Here is a 17,145-nt window from a genome sequence, read left to right as displayed (position 1 = left end):
CATGTTCAGGTCTATTATTCAGTTGAAGCCCGGTCTCGTCCATGTTAAAAATACATTGCCGGGCTTGTCGAAGAGACTATGTTCTTCCAAAGTTTTTCCTGGCAAATCAAAATAGGCGTCCACATCTGTTTTGTTCATTCCCCGAGCACGAACAATTGATACACCTTCTGACTTTCTTACAGATAAGTCGGAATTCCGCCGCAAAAATGATCTAAGCCAATCATCTCCGGCCAATTTACTTTCTTTATTGAAGGTATGTTTAATTTGAAGCTTTTCAGCAAGGTGGTATCCCATATGACGAACAATTTTCCTCGTTTCCTCGTTTTTGTATTTTTTTAATATGAAATACTATTTTCCTCTCATTTTCTAATCCTAGAACTGATGGCGAGCCCAGACCTTTTTTTTAGTATCACCTCGACCAGTCTTCTACGAAGTGTCGTGCAAGGAACCTTAAATTCCTTGGATGCCTGATTCACTCCCATATTTCCTGACCGCACAGCCAGCATTGCCATTTTTAACATTTCTTCGGTCCATGATGCCCTGGAATAGTTTTTTCGTCTATAGTTAGTTGGCATCTAAAAGAAAAGCAGATTTCAGGTAAGTATTTTGGCAAAATTGGGTGAGATGACGTGCGCCATCTAACCCAACTATGTTGGGTGAGATGGCTTAGTCACGTGCTCTCCAATAAATAACTTGTCCGTAATTTTGAGGTTAGAAAACAATAAATGCCTTTATTTCAAAGCGATAATTTTAAAACTAGTAAAAACTTTAGCCAGTTTCACTTCTATATAATTAAATAACTTATTGTCTAGAAAAAAATACGGTATGGTAATATATAAAATTGATAATTTACTTACCTTTACTCCGAATGATCAACGCGAGATAAACGGCACATGTTATTTCAGACAAATGAAGGTCGTTAGCGATGGCGACGTTGCCGGTTTACATTTCGTTAAGGAAATATTGCACTGCGCAATCTCTACCGGTTTTGCCTTAAATTCCAAAAAAGCGGAAATAGCCACTCACGAATAGTGTTTTATTAAAATGTGATTAAACAAATTTTTGCGTTGTTTTGAGTTGCTTAAAGAGATTCTCAGAACAACTGTTAAAAATCTTGACAAATAAGCTATTTTAGTTAGTTTATTATTATAGTTAGTGAAGATATGAATAAGTTTCTAGATATCTGAAAATATTTGGGCCAAGGAATATTTGACCGGTTTTTATTATCATAAAGTATGACAAAATTCAAACATGTTTCAAAATGTAATAGCTGTTGATTCTACTTTTTCGTGAACTTTGAATCATCAAAAAATATTAAATTTTAGACGAGTTATTAAACAATTTGTCCTATAATCAATGAAACGCTTATAACGTTTTTTAAACACTACCACTGCGAACGGCAGCTTTTCATCGGAGAGCAGTCGTGGATACCATACGTCTCGTCCATAGGACATCTGTACATAGGGAAACTACCCGTACATAAGACACTGTCCGCACCTTGGAACATACCCGCACATAGGACACCCTCGAAATTCTTCCGAGGGTTCAATAATAAACAAAGGAACTGTCCTTTCTTCCATTTAACATTCTGGAGGCCAAAAAAAAACAACGTGCCAGCAAACACCAAATACGAGTTAGGTTGAGCTAATCCAAAACTCTACCCTGTAGCTTCGAAATAGCAGCTGATTCAGATTATGCAGCAAAATTTAAATAATTACCATTTCTCTAAGCCGGGTTGCTGATGGCGACCGACCGGCAAAACCAAAAGTGAGGTTCTATCGCGGAGAGCCAAAGACGACCGAGCACGGTGTTACAAAATTTTCCCTTAAAACTACTCCCCAAAAGGTAACCAAACCTAACCTAACCAAATCCACCTGAACAGTCCGGTCGACGGATTAAGCCGTGGTTTCAATTTTCATTTACTGGACTAATGCAGAAACGTGAAAAATTGCACTAATTTTTCATCGTGTTTAATCAAGATTTTTGAATTACTCTCAAATTTACGACCCTTTAACTTCTAAATTACCGTTTATCGCCGATTTCAGTTTAAAACGTCAAGAAAAAAGTTCCACTTAGCGAATGACTTACGAATTCGTCAGAGAATTGGCTTCTTACAGATCTCGTTATAGTACTACATTACCTAAGAAGTAAGAACTATTCCTTTTCAATGGATTAAATTACTCTTCATAATGGAGTTAATTACTCAATTTAAAAAATGTATAATTTTAATACGTGTATATTTTAAAAATTATGTTTTGTTTAGAATATTATATAAATAAAAATAATTCAATAAACACAATTATTTTAATGGATTTAAACAGTCACATAATTATTAAAAGAGATACATATGCTTTTCTGGAACAGAAAATTTAATCCAATAAACCTTAAAATAAATGTTAATTGGATTAATACAAGTGTACAATGTTACAATTACTATTAGGAGGGAAATAATAAAATTAAACATAAACGAAGATTAACATAATTTTAATTTTCTCTCGTTCTTTGGTATCTTCTGAGTGCGCCTATCCGTTCCAGATGTTGGAATAAGCAAATCGATTCGAACCTTACTGGCTGTTCCTCTAAATAATACTCCTGTAGACAGGGAAAACTAAATTCTGAGGTTTTTCAACCAGGAGATTTTGCGCCTTCCAGGTACTCTTTTGCCTAAGATCTTTTCCTGGAGTATCAAACCCAAACCAAACTATCTTGATACACCGAACTGTAGCTACTTCCGGGGCTCGGGGTGCTTGAATGAATATAGTAAGGTGAGATGGTGGGTACACTTACACTTACTTTAAATGTATTTTTAAGGAGCTACATCATGCCTAATTTGAAGTCAAGTTTTTGTGAGTGTGTCATTTTCTTCATGTTTTGAGAAAAACAAAAGATATTTTTCGCCGTCATCATAATCTCTCGGGGAAGTAGTTGTTTTGTTTTGTAATATATTGAGTATATCTCCTGGCACATCTTTTTTTTTGTTTCCGGTTCTTCCGATGCATTTTTCTTGCGTATAGTGCCCGCTTTTGTATGCTCCAAGATTCTCTCTTTTTCACCATCCATTTGATCTTCACCCTGGCTTCCTACAGTTTTTGCTTTTTGTGTGACTTCTATCTAACTCATCGTTGTGATCATCATTATAATTTCCCTCATGGTTCCTTTTTGTAACTACTTGGTCCAAAAAACTTAATATGTCCGCAAAAACATATTTTTTTCCTTTTTTTGTAGCAGAACTTTTAGGACAACTCTTCAGTTTTTGTTTATCTTTTTTGTAATAGTCTCTGCAGTTGCTCCATTTTCTTTTCAGTTCCAGACCTGCAATAAAAAAAATTCTAATGAAAATTTGTCTTTGATTCAGATATCTCGCTACTGGAGATAATTTCGAAGTTATGAAGTATCAATTTTTAATGGAAAGCACTACAATTTCCGGAATTATTTCGGAAACTTGCACGGTTATATGGGATGTATTGCAACCGTTGGAAATGAGTCCACCATCATCACAAGAGCATTGGCTTGAGATAGCAAACAACTTTTACAAGAAAACACATTTTCGTAATTGTAGACGAAAAGAATATAAGATTGATGTCACCTCAGCTAAGTGGATCAACATATTATAACTACAAGAATTACAATTCTATTGTATTGATGGCTGTTGTGGATGCTGACCTAGCCTATCGCTTTATAGAAGTGGATATTGGCTCTTACGGGAGAGAAGGAGATAGTAGCATTTTCAATCAATAGAATTTCGAAAAAAAGCTTTCAGAGTATCGCCCAAATTTGCCAGCCCCAAACGCTTTGCCAAACAGCACAATAATTACACCTCATGTTTTACTTGGGGATGAAGCTTTCCCTAAGTAAGTAAATTCATACTTTCTGAGGCCCTACCCAAGAAGCAACTTGAACAACATTCAACGAATTTTCAATTATAGACTGAATCGAGCGCATAGACTAGTGGAATGTACATTTGGTATCCTGAGCAACAAATGGAGAGCCTTCCATACATCTATGACAATACCACCAGATTTCGCTGTGAAAGTAACGAAAGCTGCATGTGTGTTACATAATTTTGTGCGCTCAAGAGACGGCTTTAAATTTGAAGATACTTTAACGCACTACTTCGAACCAAACCAAACTAATACCGGCAGACAGGTTAGGGATAAGTTTGCACAGTACTTCATGATGCTTTTTGGTGAAATAACATGGCAATATAATAATCGATTTATCGCCGGTGATGACTAAATATAACAATCTTTTCAACCTACCTTTCAGTTTTTTCTCGTCGTCGCTTAATGTATCCTATTTTTCAATTGAAATCTTGAATATTTCTAGCCAAGCTACATCTTTCTTATCTCTGTCGTGATACTCATCCAAGGAAGTTTCCCATAGGCAAGGACGACTTTCCACACATAAAATTAAATTTTCTGTATCACACATAGCGCAACAGTAGCAACACGTCTTTTTACCGCCTCGGTTCTTTCTACTTCTACAATTCAAGAAATATGAAATCATTATAAGCTGATTCCGGCGTGTGTGAGCCTGCCAATTTGAAATGTATGTAAAAAGATGCGTTATGAATTCATAATCTTAAAATACAGATCCGGAATTCAGAACGCTCGTCAGTATCACTCTGACAGATTGATCTGAAAAATTCATAATCTGAAAAAACCAGAACGTGTGTGCTGCGTAATGAAAATAGATAAAATTCCGGACGTTATGAATTCAGATTATGAATTCCGTTTCTGAATTGAGCAAAACATTCCGGTCGTGTGAGGCCAGCCTTAGTTTTGTCTGTAAATTAAGATCTATACACTTGAATAGATTTTCCATTCTAATGGTATATAACGGTCTTCTTTGGTATATTTAATAAGATTTTACAAATTTTTAGTAACTCTTGGATTAAACATAATTTCTTTAAATCACATTTAAAAAATCACTAAATAATACTCTAGGCCATACACCATACTGTGATTACCTTAATACATTTCAATGTTTTAAATATATTAGAGGAAGATCATGAAAAAAGTAAAATGTTTTGAGTTGGCGTCTTCATTTTGCTGCCAAGCCTCATATGGACTTCTTCTTCGGTCGCCGTCTCCCTTCGGAGGTTGGTGATCCAACTGGCTATGATGGTGCGTGAAACCGCACCTCTGAAAATTTCAATCGATGTTCTTCCGAACCAACGACTCAGATCCTTAAGCCAAGAGTTTTGCCTTCTTCCCACTGATCTCCTGTCCTCAATTTTGCCTTCAATGACCAGTCTGACCATCTCGTATCGTTCACCCCGCATGATGTGACCGACGTACTGCAACTTCCTTTCCATAATTGTAACAAGGAGCTCTTTATCTTTGCCCATCCTGCAAAGCACCTCCTCAGTAATTGTCACTCTATCCATCTAGGATATACGCAGCATACGAAGATACAAGTACATCTCAAAAGCGTTAACGCAGTTTTCTAATGTCTGAATGAGTGTCCAACTCTCAGTTTGCGTAGTTCGAGGTTTAGAATTTCGCCTGGAGAAGAGGGTTTTTATGGAAGCGAAAGGGGGGTACGTCAGTTTTAGGGTCGGAAGCGTCGTTAGCGAGAGCTCCTAGATATTTTATGGACGATACTTGTTCTACCACCTTGTTGTTAATTCTGAGGACAGTCTTTCCCGGTGTTTTGGAATCTGGACGGTGTCTATTAATAGATATTGCAAGTTACAACAATTACGCATTTACTAGAATATTGATCCAAACACTAAGTATGAAAAATTAGTGTGTATACTAATCCTACATCTGGTAAGAAAAATCAAGGTAAAAGGTCAAAATTATTTTTTTGTGTTGTTCTAATAAAACGACAAGTGATAGAGTTCATTTAAAAATTAACCCACCACGTGATGTTAAAGGTGCTACATAAATATTAATACCAAATATAGTGATTTATCTCCATAAATCCACTTAGCCAATGTTGCTGTTTTTTTTTCCTTTTGTTGCATAACAAATCGAAAATGCTGTCTAACTTATTTTTTTCGAAAACGCTTACCATTTACGAGAAAAATGCAAAAACCCGAAACTGTTCACTTTTGAACTTCAATCAATATTTAGCAGGCAGAGGATCAGTGGAGACTTTTGATAGGTTATTTGTTATAGTGAATTTGTAAGATCTGTTTTTATTTTCAGATCTATGCCAATTATGTACTTCCCACTTTTTTTTTCTTTTATTTATTTTCTTATATTTAAGTATATACTAAATTCTTATTTATTGTTTAGTATGGAATAAAAAGTATTTTATAAAAGAATATATTCCCTACTTTCAATATTAAACTTCTCAGATACTTCTTGTGCTTATAGGTAGTTTGTTATATAAGACAACCGGATAAAATAGGATTTGGATTTTCTTTGTGTAGTTCCAGATGATCTATTTTAAATTGCAGATCCTTTCGAAAGGAGATTCATTGTTATGGAATATATTTAAAGATTTAAATTGAATTACATTTTGCTCTATTTCAGTATTTCCGATGAGAATCTATATTTCTACTTTTTTGTTTTAGAAGAACCAGTAGCGTATCCAATACTTTTGGTAGAATTTTTAAAATGTATTCCCCAAAAACTTCATTGGACAAACAAGAAGAACATTTTCTAAACAATAAGAGAACATTTTTCATCATATACAGCGTATTTCAAAAAACATGTATGTGCAATCTCTCGCGGAGAAATTCCTCATCAACATAGGTCCGATTCGCTGCTTTGTTTCTACACTTTTCTGCTACAGGCGTTATAGTCTTAATATTAGTAATTTAAATATAATACATATATTCTAAAATATTTACCTACAATATTTAACCTCAAACAATAAAAATGTGTACATATGTACTATCCAATCCAATTGCAACTCCAATTTCATACCAAACTTTTTATTTGTAATTCTATTATTTTTGTAGCTTCGATCGGATAAATCATACAGAATTTTGTATATTTTTATAACCCCAATTAGCTGCTCTGTTAACTCCATTTCTAAATTGCAACAAAAAGAAACATACAAAATAACGGAAAATTCCTATTTGTTGCGTCGCTATCCCGCGATTAAAATAAAAATATGAGGGGTGAGTCACTTTTGAAAAACATCTAGTATAGAGGGGAAAGGAAAACTGAACGTCCGTCAGTTTTTTTTTCTATTATTATTTGTACTCCCAATTTATTGATGTAGTTACAAGAGAAAAAATAAAGAATAATCTCAAATTCTTATTTGCTAAAAATTTTAGTATTTTTTATTTAATTGATTAAACAATGACGATAAAATAACTCAAACCTAAAGAATTGTGTTTTCGATTTTCTAATGAATAGTTTGATTTCTTCGCAACTTCAAATACAGACATTGGTTATAAATTGGCTACGCCTACGTTTATTTAGTGCCATTTACAACGACTAGAAGTTTTCAACTGTCTACATTTATCGATTTCAAATTGCAGACGCCAGCTCTTGAACATGCTAAGGCTACAAAAAGCGAGTTCAAAGGATATCGTGGTACTCGACAGTAATTTGAAAGGCAATGAAATATTGGAGGGTTAACTATTTAGGAGTATTTATTCAACCTTAGGGCTAAAAATAGTATAATTAAGTAAGAAATTTTAATATAATTCAGTTCTACATTAAGATCCATATAAATTTAAATGGCATCACAATTTATACATCAAAATTGTATTACTTTGTTACTATTTTAAGTTCAGATATAGAAATGAAAACAGCTCACCGACAAGAAAATACCATAACAATGTAGTTAATGCGCTTGTAACAAACTTAAAATTTGTAAATTTATCTTTTAAAGCATTCTTAAGTTTTATTTTTTTTAAAGCATTTACATGCTGAAATTACAAATGGTCGGGATTAATTCATCATAAATTCTTGAATTGGTACCATTAAAAATTTTGTTAAAAATTGAACTCTTATAAAAAAAAGTTGCACCAGTATTCTAGATTACGAAAATAGGTAACTATTTAGGAGTATTCATTCATACTTTGGGCTCTAAAAATAGTATATTTAAGTAAGAAATATTAATACAATTCAGTTTTACATTAATAGCCGTATAAACTTAAATGCCATCACAATTTATACATCAAAATTGTATTACTTTTTAACTATTTTAAGTTCACATATAGAAACGAAAACAACTCACTAACAATACCATAACAATGTATTTAATCCGCTTGTAACAAACTTAAAATTTGTAAATTTTTATTTTAAAGCATTCTTAAGTTTTATTTATTTAAAGCATTCATATGCTGAAATTACAAATCATCGGGATTAATTCATCATAAATTCTTGAATTGGTACCATTAAAAATTTTGATAAAAATTGAACTCTTATAAAAAAAAGTTGCACCAGTATTCTAGATTACGAAAATAGGTAACTATTTAGGAGTATTTATTCATACTTTGGGCTAAAAATAGTATATTTAAGTAAGAAATTTTAATACAATTCAGTTTTACATTAATATCCATATAAACTTAAATGCCATCACAATTTATACATCAAAATTGTATTACTTTTTAACTATTTTAAGTTCACATATAGAAATGAAAACAACTCACTAACAAGATAATACCATAACAATGTATTTAATGCGCTTGTAACAAACTTAAAATTTGTAAATTTATATTTTAAAGCATTCATATTCATATGCTGAAATTACAAATCATCGGGATTAATTCATCATAAATTCTTGAATTGGTACCATTAAAAATTTTGTTAAAAATTGAACTCTCATAAAAAAAAGTTGCACCAGTATTCTAGATTACGAAAATAGGTAACTATTTAGGAGTATTCATTCATACTTTGGGCTCTAAAAATAGAATATTTAAGTAAGAAATTTTAATACAATTCAATTCTACATTAAGAACCATATAAACTTAAAGGGCATCACATTTTATACATCAAAATTGTATATTTTTTAACTCTTTAAGTTCACATATATAAATGAAAACATCTCACTAACAATAACAAGATAATACCATAACAATGCAGTTAATGCGCTTGTAACAAACTTAATTTTGTAAATGTATATTTTAAAGTTTAAAGCATTCTTAAGTTTCGTTTTTTTTAAAGCATTCATATGCTGAAATTACAAATCATCGGGATTAATTCATCATAAATTCTTGAATTGGTACCATTAAAAATTTTGTTAAAAATTGAACTCTCATAAAAAAAAGTTGCACCAGTATTCTAGATTACGAAAATAGGTAACTATTTAGGAGTATTCATTCATACTTTGGGCTCTAAAAATAGAATATTTAAGTAAGAAATTTTAATACAATTCAGTTTTACATTAATAGCCGTATAAACTTAAATGCCATCATAATTTATACATCAAAATTGTATTACTTTTTAACTATTTTAAGTTCACATATAGAAATTAAAACAACTCACTAACAAGATAATACCATAACAATGTATTTAATGCGCTTGTAACAAACTTAAAATTTGTAAATTTATATTTTAAAGCATTCTTAAGTCTTATTTGTTTTAAAGCATTCATATGCTGAAATTACAAATCATCGGGAGTAATTCATCATAAATTCTTGAATTGGTACCATTAAAAATTTTGATAAAAATTGAACCCTTATAAAAAAAGGTGCACCAGTATTCTAGATTACGAAAATAGGTAACTATTTAGGAGTATTTATTCATACTTTGGGCTAAAAATAGTATACTTAAGTAAAAAATTTTAATACAAAATTCAGTTTTACATTAATATCCATGTAAACTTAAATGTCATCACAATTTATACATCAAAATTGTATTACTTTTTAACTATTTTAAGTTCACATATAGAAATGAAAACAACTCACTAACCAGATAATACCATAACAATGTAGTTAATGCGCTTGTAACAAACTTAAAATTTGTAAATTTATCTTTTAAAGCATTCTTAAGTTTTATTTTTTTTTAAGCGTTCACATGCCGAAATTGCAAATCATCGGGATTAATTCATCATAAATTCTTGAATTGGTACCATTACAAATTTTGATGAAAATTGAACTCTTATAAAAAAAGTTGCACCAGTATTCAAGATTACGAAAATAGGTAACTATTTAGGAGTATTTATTCATACTTTGGGCTAAAAATAGTATACTTAAGTAAAAAATTTTAATACAATTCAGTTTTACATTAATAGCCGTATAAACTTAAATGCCATCATAATTTATACATCAAAATTGTATTACTTTTTAACTATTTTAAGTTCACATATAGAAATGAAAACAACTCACTAACAAGATAATACCATAACAATGTATTTAATGCGCTTGTAACAAACTTAAAATTTGTAAATTTATATTTTAAAGCATCCATATGCTGAAATTACAAATCATCGGGATTAATTCATCATAAATTCTTGAATTGGTACCATTAAAAATTTTGTTAAAAATTGAACTCTCATAAAAAAAAGTTGCACCAGTATTCTAGATTACGAAAATAGGTAACTATTTAGGAGTATTCATTCATACTTTTGGCACTAAAAATAGAATATTTAAGTAAGAAATTTTAATACAATTCAGTTTTACATTAATAGCCGTATAAACTTAAATGCCATCATAATTTATACATCAAAATTGTATTACTTTTTAACTATTTTAAGTTCACATATAGAAATGAAAACAACTCACTAACAAGATAATACCATAACAATGTATTTAATGCGCTTGTAACAAACTTAAAATTTGTAAATTTATATTTTAAAGCATTCTTAAGTCTTATTTGTTTTAAAGCATTCATATGCTGAAATTACAAATCATCGGGAATAATTCATCATAAATTCTTGAATTGGTACCATTAAAAATTTTGATAAAAATTGAACTCTTATAAAAAAAGGTGCACCAGTATTCTAGATTACGAAAATAGGTAACTATTTAGGAGTATTTATTCATACTTTGGGCTAAAAATAGTATATTTAAGTAAAAAATTTTAATACAAAAAATTCAGTTTTACATTAATATCCATGTAAACTTAAATGCCATCACAATTTATACATCAAAATTGTAGTACCTTTTAACTATTTTAAGTTCACATATAGAAATGAAAACAACTCACTAACCAGATAATACCATAACAATGTAGTTAATGCGCTTGTAACAAACTTAAAATTTGTAAATTTATCTTTTAAAGCATTCTTAAGTTTTTATTTTTTTTAAGCGTTCACATGCCGAAATTACAAATCATCGGGATTAATTCATCATAAATTCTTGAATTGGTACCATTACAAATTTTGATGAAAATTGAACTCTTATAAAAAAAGTTCCACCAGTAGTCAAGATTACGAAAATAGGTAACTATTTAGGAGTATTTATTCATACTTTGGGCTAAAAATAGTATATTTAAGTAAGAAATTTTAATACAATTCAGTTTTACATTAATATCCATATAAACTTAAATGCCATCAAAATTGTATTACTTTTTAACTATTTTAAGTTCACATATAGAAATGAAAACAACTCACTAACCAGATAATACCATAACAATGTAGTTAATGCGCTTGTAACAAACTTAAAATTTGTAAATTTATCTTTTTAAGCATTCTTAAGTTTTATTTTTTTTAAAGCGTTCACATGCCGAAATTGCAAATCATCGGGATTAATTCATCATAAATTCTTGAATTGGTACCATTACAAATTTTGATGAAAATTGAACTCTTATAAAAAAAGTTGCACCAGTATTCTAGATTACAAAAATAGGAAAAAAATGGCGCCGGGAGGCACGTATAGCCGCCCATACTAAATTTTTTAATTTAAATAAGAAATGTAAATATAATTCAATTCTACATTAAGATCCATATAAACTTAAATGGCATCACAATTTATACATCAAAATTCTATTACTTTTTTAACTCTTTTAAGTTCACATATAGAAATGAAAATAACTCAATAACAAGATAATACCATAACAATGTATTTAATGCGCTTGTAACAAACTTAAAATTTGTAAATTTATCTTTTAAAGCATTCTTAAGTTTTATTTTTTTTTAAAGAATTCATATGCTGAAATTACAAATCATCGGGATTAATTCATCACAAATTCTTGAATTGGTACCCTTAAAAATTTTGATAAAAAATTGAACTCTAAAAAAAGTTGCACCAGTATTCTAGATTACGAAAATAATAAAGTAGGTATTTCGACGAGTTAATTTTCGATATATGTCTTTTTGCAAAGAATATTATAAATATTCTTTGAATTTTTGATTTTTAGTTGAATAGACGCGTTTGCATATTTTCTACATTTAGTAATTTACTTCAATTCTGATGTAAAACCAGTCGTAATATTCGGCCATAAGTTCAGTGTGAAATTATCTATTTTTATTTCGTGTTTATCTATTCAATAATCTAATTTATCTATATATCTAATGAATCCTATCATACTGGCAGTCGTTGGCATCGGTCGATTAAAATTATATGGAAGACATAAGCAGTCTTCTTCGCAACCATTGACAGACGCTTGGTAGCAAAATGATGCAGGCAGTACATGTAAATTTTTTACCCAAGTGAGACACCCCTCGGGCAGCACTTTAGGGGCATCAAAAGGAACAACGTAAAGGTCTAGAAAAGATAATTACGTCTCTTTAATATATTTTATTGAAAAGAAAATGTTATATTAGGCCGATATATTACACAAATCACTGTGTTAACTGAAGGAGCTCTTTATCTTTGCCTATCCGCTTGAGCATCTCCCCATTTGTTACTCTGTCCCAGTGTTGCCAGATAGCTCTGACAGAAACTCTCCAGTCGGATGTCTGAAATTCCCCAGAATTCCCCAAATTTGGTAATTTTCGATATATGTCTTTTTGCAAAGAATATTATAAATATTCTTTGATTTGGTTTGGCATATTATGCATATTTTCTACAGAGTATTATAAATATTTTTTGATTGAATTTTTGATTTTTTGTTGAATCGACGCGTATGCATATTTTCTACATTTAGTAATTTACTTCAATTCTGATGTAAAACCAGTTGTGTAATATTCGGCACCAGTATTCTAGATTACAAAAAGAGGAAAAAAATGGCACCGGGAGGCACGTATAGCCACCCATAGTAAAATATGTTAATTTAAATAAGAAATGTAAATATAATTCAATTCTACACTAAGATCCATATAAACATAAATGGCATCACAGTTTATACATCAAAACTGTATATTTTTTTAACTCTTTTAAGTTCACATATAGAAATGAAAACAACTCACTACAAAAAGATTTGATTTGATTTGATTTGATTTGATTTGATTTGATTTGATTTGATTTGATTTGATTTGATTTGATTTGATTTGATTTGATTTGATTTGATTTGATTTGATTTGATTTGATTTGATTTGATTTGATTTGATTTGATTTGATTTGATTTTGATTTGATTTGATTTGATTTGATTTGATTTGATTTGATTTGGATTTGATTTGATTTGATTTGATTTGATTTGATTTGGATTTGATTTGATTTGATTTGATTTGGATTTGATTTGATTTGATTTGATTTGATTTGATTTGATTTGATTTGATTTGATTTGATTTGATTTGATTTGATTTGATTTGATTTGATTTGATTTGGATTTGATTTGATTTGATTTGATTTGGATTTGATTTGACTTGACTTGACTTGCCTGACTTGACTTGATTTGATTTGATTTGACTTGACTTGACTTGACTTGATTTGATTTGATTTGATTTGATTTGATTTGATTTGATTTGATTTGATTTGATTTGATTTGATTTGATTTGATTTGATTTGATTTGATTTGATTTGATTTGATTTGATTTGATTTGATTTGATTTGATTTGATTTGATTTGATTTGATTTGATTTGATTTGATTTGATTTGATTTGATTTGATTTGATTTGATTTGATTTGATTTGATTTGATTTGATTTGATACATCAAAATTGTATTACTTTTTAACTATTTTAAGTTCACATATAGAAATGAAAACAACTCACTAACAAGATAATACCATAACAATGTAGTTAATGCGCTTGTAACAAACTTAAAATTTGTAAATTTATATTTTAAAGCATTCTTAAGTTTTATTTATTTTAAAGCATTCATATGCTGAATTACAAATCATCAGGATTAATTCATCATAAAGTCTTGAATTGGTACCCTTAAAAATTTGGATAAAAAATTGAACTCTTATAAAAAAAGTTGCACCAGTATTCTAGATTACGAAAATAGGTAACTATTTAGGAGTATTTATTCATATTTTGGGCTCTAAAAATAGTATATTTAAGTAAGAAATTTTGATATAATTCAGTTCTACATTAATATCCATATAAACTTAAATGACATCACAATTTATACATCACAATTGTATTAATTTTTAACTATTTTAAGTTCATATATAGAAATGAAAACAACCCACCAACTAGATAATACTATAGCAATGTAGTTAATGCGCTTGTAACAAATTTAAAATTTGTAAATTTATATTTTAAAGCATTCTTAAGTTTTATTTTATTTAAAGCATTCATATGCTGAAATTACAAATCATCGGGATTAATTCATCATAAATTCTTGAATTGGTACCATTAAAAATTTTGATAAAAATTGAACTCTTATAAAAAAAGGTGCACCAGTATTCTACATTACGAAAATAGGTAACTATTTAGGAGTATTTATTCATACTTTGGGCTAAAAATAGTATATTTAAGTAAAAAATTTTAATACAATTCAGTTTTACATTAATATCCATATAAACTTAAATGCCATCACAATTTATACATCAAAATTGTATTACTTTTTAACTATTTTAAGTTCACATATAGAAATGAAAACAACTCACTAACCAGATAATACCATAACAATGTAGTTAATGCGCTTGTAACAAACTTAAAATTTGTAAATTTATCTTTTAAAGCATTCTTAAGTTTTATTTTTTAAAGCGTTCACATGCCGAAATTGCAAATCATCGGGATTAATTCATCATAAATTCTTGAATTGGTACCATTACAAATTTTGATGAAAATTGAACTCTTATAAAAAAAGTTGCACCAGTATTCAAGATTACGAAAATAGGTAACTATTTAGGAGTATTTATTCATACTATGGGCTAAAAATAGTATATTTAAGTAAGAAATTTTAATATAATTCAGTTTTACATTAATATCCATATAAACTTAAATGCCATCACAATTTATACATCAAAATTGTATTACTTTTTAACTATTTTAAGTTCACATATAGAAATGAAAACAACTCACTAACCAGATAATACCATAACAATGTAGTTAATGCGCTTGTAACATACTTAAAATTTGTAAATTTATCTTTTTAAGCATTCTTTAGTTTTATTTTTTTTTAAAGCGTTCACATGCCGAAATTGCAAATCATCGGGATTAATTCATCATAAATTCTTGAATTGGTACCATTACAAATTTTGATGAAAATTGAACTCTTATAAAAAAAGTTGCACCAGTATTCTAGATTACAAAAATAGGAAAAAAATGGCACCGGGAGGCACGTATAGCCGCCCATACTAAATTTTTTAATTTAAGTAAGAAATGCAAATATAATTCAATTCTACATTAAGATCCATATAAACTTAAATGGCATCACAATTTATACATCAAAATTCTATTACTTTTTTAACTCTTTTAAGTTCACATATAGAAATGAAAACAACTCACTAACAAGATAATACCATAACGATGTATTTAATGCGCTTGTAACAAACTTTAAATTTGTAAATTTATCTTTTAAAGCATTCTTAAGTTTTATTTTTTTTTAGAGCATTCATATGCTGAAATTACAAATCATCGGGATTAATTCATCACAAATTCTTGAATTGGTACCCTTAAAAATTTTGATAAAAATTGAACTCTAAAAAAGTTGCACCAGTATTCTAGATTACGAAAATAATAAAGTAGGTATTTCGACGAGTTAATTTTCGATATATGTCTTTTTGCAAAGAATATTATAAATATTCTTTGAATTTTTGATTTTTTGTTGAATAGACGCGTATGCATATTTTCTACATTTAGTAATTTACTTCAATTCTGATGTAAAACCAGTCGTAATATTCGGCCATAAGTTCAGTGTGAAATTATCTATTTTTATTTCGTGTTTATCTATTCAATAATCTAATTTATCTATATATCTAATGAATCCTATCATACTGGCAGTCGTTGGCATCGGTCGATTAAAATTATATGGAAGACATAAGCAGTCTTCTTCGCAATCATTGACAGACGCTTGGTAGCAAAATGATGCAGGCAGTACATGTAAATTTTTTACCCAAGTGAGACACCCCTCGGGCAGCACTTTAGGGGCATCAAAAGGAACAACGTAAAGGTCTAGAAAAGATAATTACGTTTCTTTAATATATTTTATTGAAAAGAAAATGTTATATTAGGCCGATATATTACACAAATCACTGTGTTAACTGAAGGAGCTCTTTATCTTTGCCTATCCGCTTGAGCATCTCCCCATTTGTTACTTTGTCCCAGTGTTGCCAGATAGCTCTGACAGAAACTCTCCAGTCGGATGTCTGAAATTCCCCAGAATTCCCCAAATTTGGTAATTTTCGATATGTCTTTTTGCAAAGAATATTATAAATATACTTTGATTTGGTTTGGCATATTATGCATATTTTCTACAGAGTATTATAAATATTTTTTGATTGAATTTTTGATTTTTTGTTGAATCGACGCGTATGCATATTTTCTACATTAAGTAATTTACTTCAATTCTGATGTAAAACCAGTTGTGTAATATTCGGCACCAGTATTCTAGATTACAAAAAGAGGAAAAATGGCACTGGGAGGCACGTATAGCCACCCATAGTAAAATATGTTAATTTAAATAAGAAATGTAAATATAATTCAATTCTACATTAAGATCCATATAAACATAAATGGCATCACAGTTTATACATCAAAACTGTATATTTTTTTAACTCTTTTAAGTTCACATATAGAAATGAAAACAATTCACTACAAAAAGATTTGATTTGATTTGATTTGATTTGATACATCAAAATTGTATTACTTTTTAACTATTTTAAGTTCACATATAGAAATGAAAACAACTCACTAACAAGATAATACCATAACAATGTAGTTAATGCGCTTGTAACAAACTTAAATTTTGTAAATTTATATTTTAAAGCATTCTTAAGTTTTATTTATTTTAAAGCATTC

At 29.4% G+C, this 17,145-nt stretch overlaps 1 pseudogene; it reads right to left on the bottom strand.

Annotated features, from left to right (window-relative positions):
* Positions 1 to 359: 359 nt before the first annotated feature.
* On the bottom strand, positions 360 to 4,431 carry LOC115887018 (annotated as a pseudogene).
* Positions 4,432 to 17,145: the final 12,714 nt, after the last annotated feature.

Source organism: Sitophilus oryzae, unplaced genomic scaffold (genome assembly GCF_002938485.1).
Source record: "Sitophilus oryzae breed Bouriz unplaced genomic scaffold, Soryzae_2.0 scaffold_551_pilon_pilon, whole genome shotgun sequence".
Taxonomy (NCBI): domain Eukaryota; kingdom Metazoa; phylum Arthropoda; class Insecta; order Coleoptera; family Curculionidae; genus Sitophilus; species Sitophilus oryzae.
This window is presented reverse-complemented; position numbering and strand designations above follow the sequence as displayed.